Source organism: Camarhynchus parvulus, unplaced genomic scaffold (genome assembly GCF_901933205.1).
Source record: "Camarhynchus parvulus unplaced genomic scaffold, STF_HiC, whole genome shotgun sequence".
Classification (NCBI taxonomy): Eukaryota; Metazoa; Chordata; class Aves; order Passeriformes; family Thraupidae; genus Camarhynchus; species Camarhynchus parvulus.
This window is the reverse complement of record NW_022148710.1, coordinates 99,649-107,591: the sequence shown is the minus strand read 5'-3', so window position 1 is coordinate 107,591 and position 7,943 is coordinate 99,649. Positions and strand designations below refer to the sequence as shown.

General features: G+C 52.5%; 1 long non-coding RNA gene across 1 annotated transcript; it reads right to left on the bottom strand.

Moving 5' to 3' along the window:
• Positions 1-286: 286 nt before the first annotated feature.
• On the bottom strand, positions 287-6,248 carry LOC115917057. Its single transcript, XR_004061662.1, has 5 exons — positions 6,121-6,248; positions 5,628-6,001; positions 3,956-4,045; positions 1,523-1,590; positions 287-417 (listed from the first exon to the last, which is right to left on the bottom strand). It is a non-coding gene; the product is annotated as an uncharacterized LOC115917057 (long non-coding RNA).
• Positions 6,249-7,943: the final 1,695 nt, after the last annotated feature.

Here is a 7,943-nt window from a genome sequence, read left to right as displayed (position 1 = left end):
CCCCTTTTACCCCCCAAACCCCTCTCACCTTCCCCCCAGCCGCTCCGGACGGCCCCGTGGGCAGCGCCGGCAGCTTTTGGGCGCCCCGCGCGCCCCCGCCCCCGCCGCTGGGGCGCTGAGCCCCCGGCGAGGGGGTTGATCCCCTGGGCCCCCCTGCTCCCAGAAGGCGTTCTGCAGCCGGAAGATCATGGAGAGGGGCAGCGGCTTGTGGCGGGGGGTCTGGCGGCCGGGGGGAGGGGGCACCGGGATGCGCGACACCGGCTGCTGGCCGGGCCCGGTTGCCACCCCCCGCGGCAGCGTCCGCGACAGCGGCGGCGAGCGGAACAGCGGCGGGGCCCCCCCGTCCGGCCGCCGCTCCAGGGCGGACGGCTTGTAATTGCGCGGCAGGGTGGCGCTGTGAGCGCCGAAGGAGCCGTCCTGGAAAGGGTTAAAAACGGGGTTGAAAACGGGGGTTAAAAGGGTTAAAAACGGGGGTTAAAAGGGTTAAAAACGGGGTTCAAATGGGGTTTTGAAAGGGTTAAGAATGGGGTTTTGAAAGGGTTAAAATGGGGTTAAAAATGGGGTTTTAAAAGGGTTAAAAATGGGGTTTTAAAGGGTTAAAAAGGGGTTTTGAAAGGGTTAAAAATGGGGTTTTGAAAGGGTTAAAATGGGGTTAAAAATGGGGTTTTAAAAGGGTTAAAAATGGGGTTTAAAAAGGGGTTAAAAAAGGGGGTTTTGAAAGGGGTTTTAAAGTTAAAATGGCGTTTTGAAAGGGTTAAAAATAGGGTTTTGAAAGGGTTAAAATGGGGTTAAAAATGGGGTTTAAAGGGTTAAAAAATGGGGTTTTAAAGGGTTAAAAAGGGGTTTTGAAAGGGTTAAAAATGGCGTTTTGAAAGGGTTAAAAATAGGGTTTTGAAAGGGTTAAAATGGGGTTAAAAATGGGGTTTAAAGGGTTAAAAATGGGGTTTTAAAGGGTTAAAAAGGGGTTTTGAAAGGGTTAAAAATGGGGTTTTGAAAGGGTTAAAAATGGGGTTTTGAAAGGGTTAAAAATGGGTTAAAAATGGGGGTTTTAAAAGGGTTAAAAATGGGGTTTTGAAAGGGTTAAAAATGGGGTTTTGAAAGGGTTAAAATGGGGTTAAAAATGGGGTTTTAAAAGGGTTGAAAAGGGATTTTAAAAAGATTAAAATGGGGTTTTACAAGGGTTAAAAATGGAGTACGAAAAGGGTTAAAAACGGGGTTTTAAAGGGTTAAAAATGGGTTAAAAATGGGGGTTAAAAGGGTTAAAATGGGGTTTTAAAAGGGTTAAAATGGGGTTAAAAATGGGGGTTAAAAGGGTTAAAATGGGGTTTTAAAAGGGTTAAAAACGGGTTAAAAATGAGGTTTTAAAAAGGTTAAAATGGGGTTTTAAAAGGGTTAAAAATGGGGGTGAAAAGGGTTAAAAATGGGTTTAAAATGGGTTAAAACCGTTACTTTTTTTGGGCTTTTTTTGTTTTTTGAGGGGGGGGGTTTAAGGTTGGGCCCCCAGCCCCCAAATGGGGCTCACCTTGCCGGAGTCGAGGCTGGATTCCCTCCAGAGCCCCAGCGAGGGGCGGCCGTGGGGCTCGGGGGTCCCTGGGGGGGACACGGAGGTCACTGGGGCGATTCAGCGGCTTTGGGGCTGATTTCGGCACTTTTGGATATGATTTGGGCGCTTTGGGAGGAATTTTAGCGCTCGGTTTTGGGGATTTTAGCGCTTTTTGGAGGAATTTTAGCGCTCGGTTTTGAGGATTTTAGCACTTTTTGAAATTATTTTGGCACTTTTTGAGGAATTTTAGCACTCGATTTTGGGGATTTTAGCGCTTTTTGGAGGAATTTTAGCGCTCGATTTTGAAGATTTTAGCACTTTTTGGAGGAATTTTAGGGCTCGATTTTGAAGATTTTAGGACTTTTTTGAGGAATTTTAGGGCTCGATTTTGAGGATTTTAGCACTTTTTGAAATGATTTTGGCGCTTTTGGAGGAATTTTAGCGCTCGGTTTTGGGGACTTTAGCACTTTTTGGAGGAATTTTAGCGCTCGATTTTGAAGATTTTAGCGCTTTTTGGAGGAATTTTAGTGCTCGGATTTGAGGATTTTAGCACTTTCTGATATGATTTTGGCGCTTTTGGAGGAATTTTAGGGCTCGATTTTGAAGATTTTAGCGCTTTTTGGAGGAATTTTAGCGCTCGGTTTTGAGGATTTTAGCACTTTTTGAAATTATTTTGGCACTTTTTGAGGAATTTTAACACTCGATTTTGAGGATTTTAGCGCTTTTTGAGGAATTTTAGCATTTGATTTTGAGGATTTTAGCACTTTTTGAAATTATTTTGGCACTTTTTGAGGAATTTTAGCGCTCGATTTTGAGGATTTAACACTTTTTGGAGGAATTTTAGGGCTCGGATTTGAGGATTTTAGCACTTTTTTGAGGAATATTAGCGCTCGATTTCGAGGATTTTTGTGCTTTTTAGAGGAATATTAGCGCTCGATTTTGAGGATTTTGGCACTTTTTGATATGATTTTGGCGCTTTTTGAGGAATTTTAGCGCTCGATTTTGAGGATTTTAGCACTTTTTGAAATGATTTTGGCGCTTTTGGAGGAATTTTAGGGCTCGGTTTTGAGGATTTTAGCGCTCGGTTTTAAAGATTTTAGCACTTTCTGATATTATTTTGGCACTTTTTGAGGAATTTTAGCGCTCAATTTTGAGGATTTAACACTTTTTGGAGGAATTTTAGCGCTTGATTTTGAGGATTTTAGCACTTTTTTGAGGAATTTTAGCGCTCGATTTTGAAGATTTTAGCACTTTTTGGAGGAATATTAGGGCTCGATTTTGAGGATTTTGGCACTTTTTGATACTATTTTGACACTTTTGGAGGAATTTTAGCGCTCGATTTTGAGGATTTTAGCACTTTTGGAGGAATTTTAGGGCTCGGTTTTGAAGATTTTAGGACTTTTTTGAGGAATTTTAAGGCTCGGCTTTGAGGATTTTAGGACTTTCTGATATGATTTTGGCGCTTTTGGAGGAATTTTAGGGCTCGGTTTTGAGGATTTTAGCGCTTTTTGGAGGAATTTTAGGGCTCGGTTTTGAGGATTTTAGCGCTTTTTGGAGGAATTTTAGGGCTCGGTTTTGAGGATTTTAGCATTTTTGATACTATTTTGGCACTTTTTGAGGAATTTTAGCGCTCGATTTTGAGGATTTTAGCACTTTCTGATATTATTTTGGCACTTTTTGGAGGAATTTTAGCGCTCGATTTTAAAGATTTTAGCACTTTTTGATATTATTTTGACACTTTTGGAGGAATTTTAGCGCTCGATTTTGAGGATTTTGGCACTTTTTAGAGGAATTTTAGCGCTCGATTTTGAAGATTTTAGCACTTTTTGGAGGAATATTAGGGCTCGATTTTGAGGATTTTAGCACTTTTTGATACTATTTTGACACTTTTGGAGGAATTTTAGCGCTCGATTTTGAGGATTTTGGCACTTTTTGAGGAATTTTGCAGCTCGATTTTGAGGATTTTAGCACTTTTGGAGGAATTTTAGCGCTCGGTTTTGAGGATTTAACACTTTTTAGAGGAATTTTAGCGCTCGATTTTGAGGATTTTAGCACTTTTGGAGGAATTTTAGCGCTTGATTTTGAGGATTTAACACTTTTTAGAGGAATTTTAGCGCTTGGTTTTGAGTATTTTAGTGCTTTTTGGGGTGATTTTAGCGCTTTTTGGGGTGATTAAATCACTTTTTTGTTGTTGTTGTTGTTGGGTTTTTTTGAGGATTTTAGCTAGAATTCCCCCTTCAAATTAAAATTTAAAAAAAAAGTGCCAGATTCTCCCCCCAAAAAAAGCCCCAAACCCCCCAAAAAAGCCCCACAAACCCCCACAAGCGCCATCAGGTGCCCCCCTCCCCGATGTCCCCTGATGTCCCCCGATGTCCCCCGATGTCCCCAGCCCCCCCAGCCCCCCCCTCTCACGGTCGTAGCCCCCCGGTTTTTTCTCGTAGGCCACGTCCAGGTCGGACTCGTTCCAACTTTTCTGCGGCCGCCGCTTGATGCCGAGGTCATCTGGGGGGGGGGGGACACGGGGACAGTGATGGGGACACGGGGACAGTGATGGGGACACGGGGACAGTGATGGGGACAGCAATGGGGACACCCCAGGGACAGTGATGGGGACACCCCAGGGACAGTGATGGGGACACGGGGACAGCAATGGGGACATGGGGACAGTGATGGGGACATCCCAGGGACAGTGATGGGGACACGGGGACAGCAATGGGGACACCCCAGGGACAGTGATGGGGACACGGGGACAGTGATGGGGACACGGGGACAGGGTTGGGGACACGGGGACAGTGATGGGGACAGCAATGGGGACACCCCAGGGACAGTGATGGGGACACGGGGACAGTGATGGGGACACGGGGACAGTGATGGGGACACCCCAGGGACAGTGATGGGGACACGAGGACAGTGATGGGGACACGGGGACAGTGATGGGGACAGCAATGGGGACACCCCAGGGACAGTGATGGGGACACCCCAGGGACAGTGATGGGGACACGGGGACAGTGATGGGGACACCCTAGGGACAGCGGTGGGGACACGGGGACAGTGGTGGGGACAGGATAGGGGACAGCACTGGGGACACCCCAGGGACAGTGATGGGGACAGACGGGAGGGGTTGGGGACACGGGGACAGCGGTGGGGACATGGGGACAGGGTTGGGGACATGGGGACAGTGATGGGGACACGGGGACAGGGTTGGGGACAGCCCAGGATGGTTTGGGGACACGGTGACGGTGATGGGGACACGGGGACAGTGATGGGGACATGGGGACAGGGTTGGGGACACGGTGACGGTGATGGGGACACGGGGACAGCGCTGGGGACAGCCCAGGATGGTTTGGGGACACCTGGGTGGCTCAGACCCCCCCAGCACAGACCAGCTCCTCCGTCCGCCGCGTCCCCTCAGCGTCCCCCCCATGTCCCCCCCTTTATCCCTCCTCTGTCCCTCAATGTCTCCTCAATGTCCCCCCCCTTTATCCCCGTTCTGTCCTCCCTTGTCCCCCCCTAATCCCCTCTCTGTCCCCTCCATGTCCCCCCCTTTATCTCCCCATGTCCCCCCCTTTATCCCCCCCTTTATACCCCCCTTATCCCCCCCTTATCCCCCCCATATCCCCCCTTATCCCCCCCTTTATACCCCCCTTGTCCCCCCTTATCCCCCCCTTTATCCCCCCCTTATCCCCCCCTTTATCCCCCCCTTTATACCCCCCTTGTCCCCCCCTTTATCCCCCCCATGTCGCCCCCTTTATCCCCCCATGTCCCCCTCTCTGTCCCCCCCCATGTCCCCCCATCCCCCCTTTATCTCCCCCATGTCCCCCCTTTATGCCCATGTCCCCCTTTATCCCCCCTTTATACCCCCCTTATCATCCCCCTTATCCCCCCTTATCCCCCCTTTATCTCCCCCATGTCCCCCCCCATATCCCCCCATATCCCCCCCTTTATCTCCCCATGTCCCCCCTTTCATCCCCCCATGTCGCCCCCCTTTATCCCCCCATGTCCCCCTCTCTGTCCCCCCCATATCCCCCCTTATCCCCCCCTTTATCTCCCCATGTCCCCCCCCCTTTATCCCCCCCTTATCTCACCCTGTGTCCGGAACGTTCCGGGGGGGCCGCTCAGGGACGGGTACAGCGCCTGCACCTCGTACGGGGGGGGGGCCGGGGGTCTCTCGGTGCCGAACGCCCCCCCCGGGGACCCCCCGAGCCCCCCCAGCAGCTCCAAGGGCCGCAGGAGGAGGGGGCCGTGGGGAGGGGGCTCTGCCGCCCCCTCCCCCCCCGCCGGGGCTGGGCACGGCCAGCACCTTGGGCCGGGGGGAGGGGGCGCGTTCCAGCTCCGCCCCCCCGCCCAGGAAATGGGGCGGGGGTCGCCCCAAAGGGTCCCCGAGACCCCCCCCCAATTCCAGCGCGTCCCCCAGGAGGCTGCGGCGGCTCGAGCGGCTCCGGCCGGGGCTGCTCTGCTCCTGGGCACCAAGGGGTTAAACGGGCTTGGCGATTTGGTCCCCGAGACCCCTCCCCAAAATCCCCCCACCCCCCAAAAAATATCCCCCCAAAAAAACAATTCGGGGAGGGGGGGGCTCACTTTGTGGGGGGGTCCGGGCCCGTCCGTCCAGAGGGACTCGAGCTGGCGGGAGAGCTCGTCCACCTTGGCCACGGCCGAGTCCAGCTCCACCTGCTTCAGGTCCATGTGCTGCATGGCCAGCGCTGAAAATGGGGCGAGAAAAGGGGATTTAGGAACCCGGGATTGGGGTGAGGATAAAGGATTTGGGGGTGAGGATAAAGGATTTGGGGTGGGGATAAAGGATTTGGGGTGGGGGATAAAGGATTCATCCATGGCCGTGTCCAGCTCCACCTGCTTCAGGTCCATGTGCTGCATGGCCAGCGCTGCGTTTGGGGCGAGAAAAGGGGATTTAGGAACCCGGGTTAGGGGTTTGGGGATAATGGGATTTGGGGTGGAGGATAAAGGATTTGGGGTGAGGGATAAAGGATTCGCCCATGGCCGTGTCCAGCTCCACCTGCTTCAGGTCCATGTGCTGCATGGCCAGCGCTGAAAATGGGGCGAGAAAAGGGGATTTAGGAACCCGGGTATGGGTTTAGGGTAATGGGATTGGGGGTGGGGGAAAAGGATTTAGGGAGGATAGGGTTTGGGGTGGGAATAAAGGTTTGGGGTGTGGGGATAAAGGGTTCATCCGCGCTGGCCGCGGTTCGGGTGCAGATAGGGGATTTAGGACCACGGATTTGCGGTGGGGAAAAGGCCTAGGAACATGGGTTTGGGGTGAGAAAAGGGGATTTAGGAACCGGGTTTGGGGTGTAAGGGATTTGGGGGGGAGGACACAGGTTTGGGGTGGGGGATAGAGGATTTGGGGTGGGGGGGCACACACAGATTTAGGATCGGGGTTCCCCGTTTTGGGGGCCCCCTAGCATTTTGGGTTCCCGGTGTTGGGGTTGCCCCATTATTTAGGCAGGGCTCCAGATTTGGGGGTTGGATTCCCCGGATAATTTGGGGTGAAGGGTCACACACAGATTTAGGGTCGGGGTTACTCCCCAGATTTTGGGGTTCTCCCCAGGATTATGGGGTCCCTTCCGTGTTTTGGGGTCTTCCCCCAGGATTTTGGGGCCCTGGCCCCAGGATTTTGGGTTCCTCCCCGGTTTTGGGGTCCCCCCCAGTGCTTTATGGTTTCCCCAGGATTTTGGGTTCTCCCCGTGTTTTGGGGTCCCCCCCCGGGTTTTGGGGTCCCCCCGTGTTTTGGGTTCCCCCCCGTGTTTTGGGGTTCCCCTGTGTTTTGGGGGCTACCCAGGATTTGGGGTCCCCAGGATTTGGGTTCTCCCCCCAGGATTTTGGGGTCCCCCCAGGATTTCGGGTCCCCCGGTTTTGGGGTGAAGGTCACACACAGATTGGTCGGTGGATTTTGGGTCGCCCCAGGATTTGGGTTCTCCCCCGTGGATTTTTTGGGGTTTCCCGGGTTTTGGGGTGAAGGTCACACACACATTTAGGGTCGGGGTAACTCCCCAGATTTTAGGTTTTCCCCATGGGTTTTGGGGGGATACGGTTTTGGGTTCCCCCCCCGGATTTTGGGTTCCCCCCCCAGGATTTTGGGGCCCCCCCAGGATTTTGGGGCCCCCCCCGTGTTTTGGGTCCCCCCAAAGGGATTTGGGGCCCCCAGGATTTTGGGGTCCCCCCAGGATAATTTTTGGGGTCCCCGCGGCTCACTGGAGGTGCAGGTCCAGCAGGTCCTAGGCGCACCCCTTGGGGCTGGCCATACTGGGGGGACATTGGGGCCGTTTGGGGGCTTTTGGGTGTGGGGGCACTGAGGGGTACCTGGGGATATGGGGTGGGGGGTGCACCCAGATGGGTTTGGGGGTTTCCCAGCATTTTGGGGGTCCCCTTTTCAGGGTTTTTTTTAG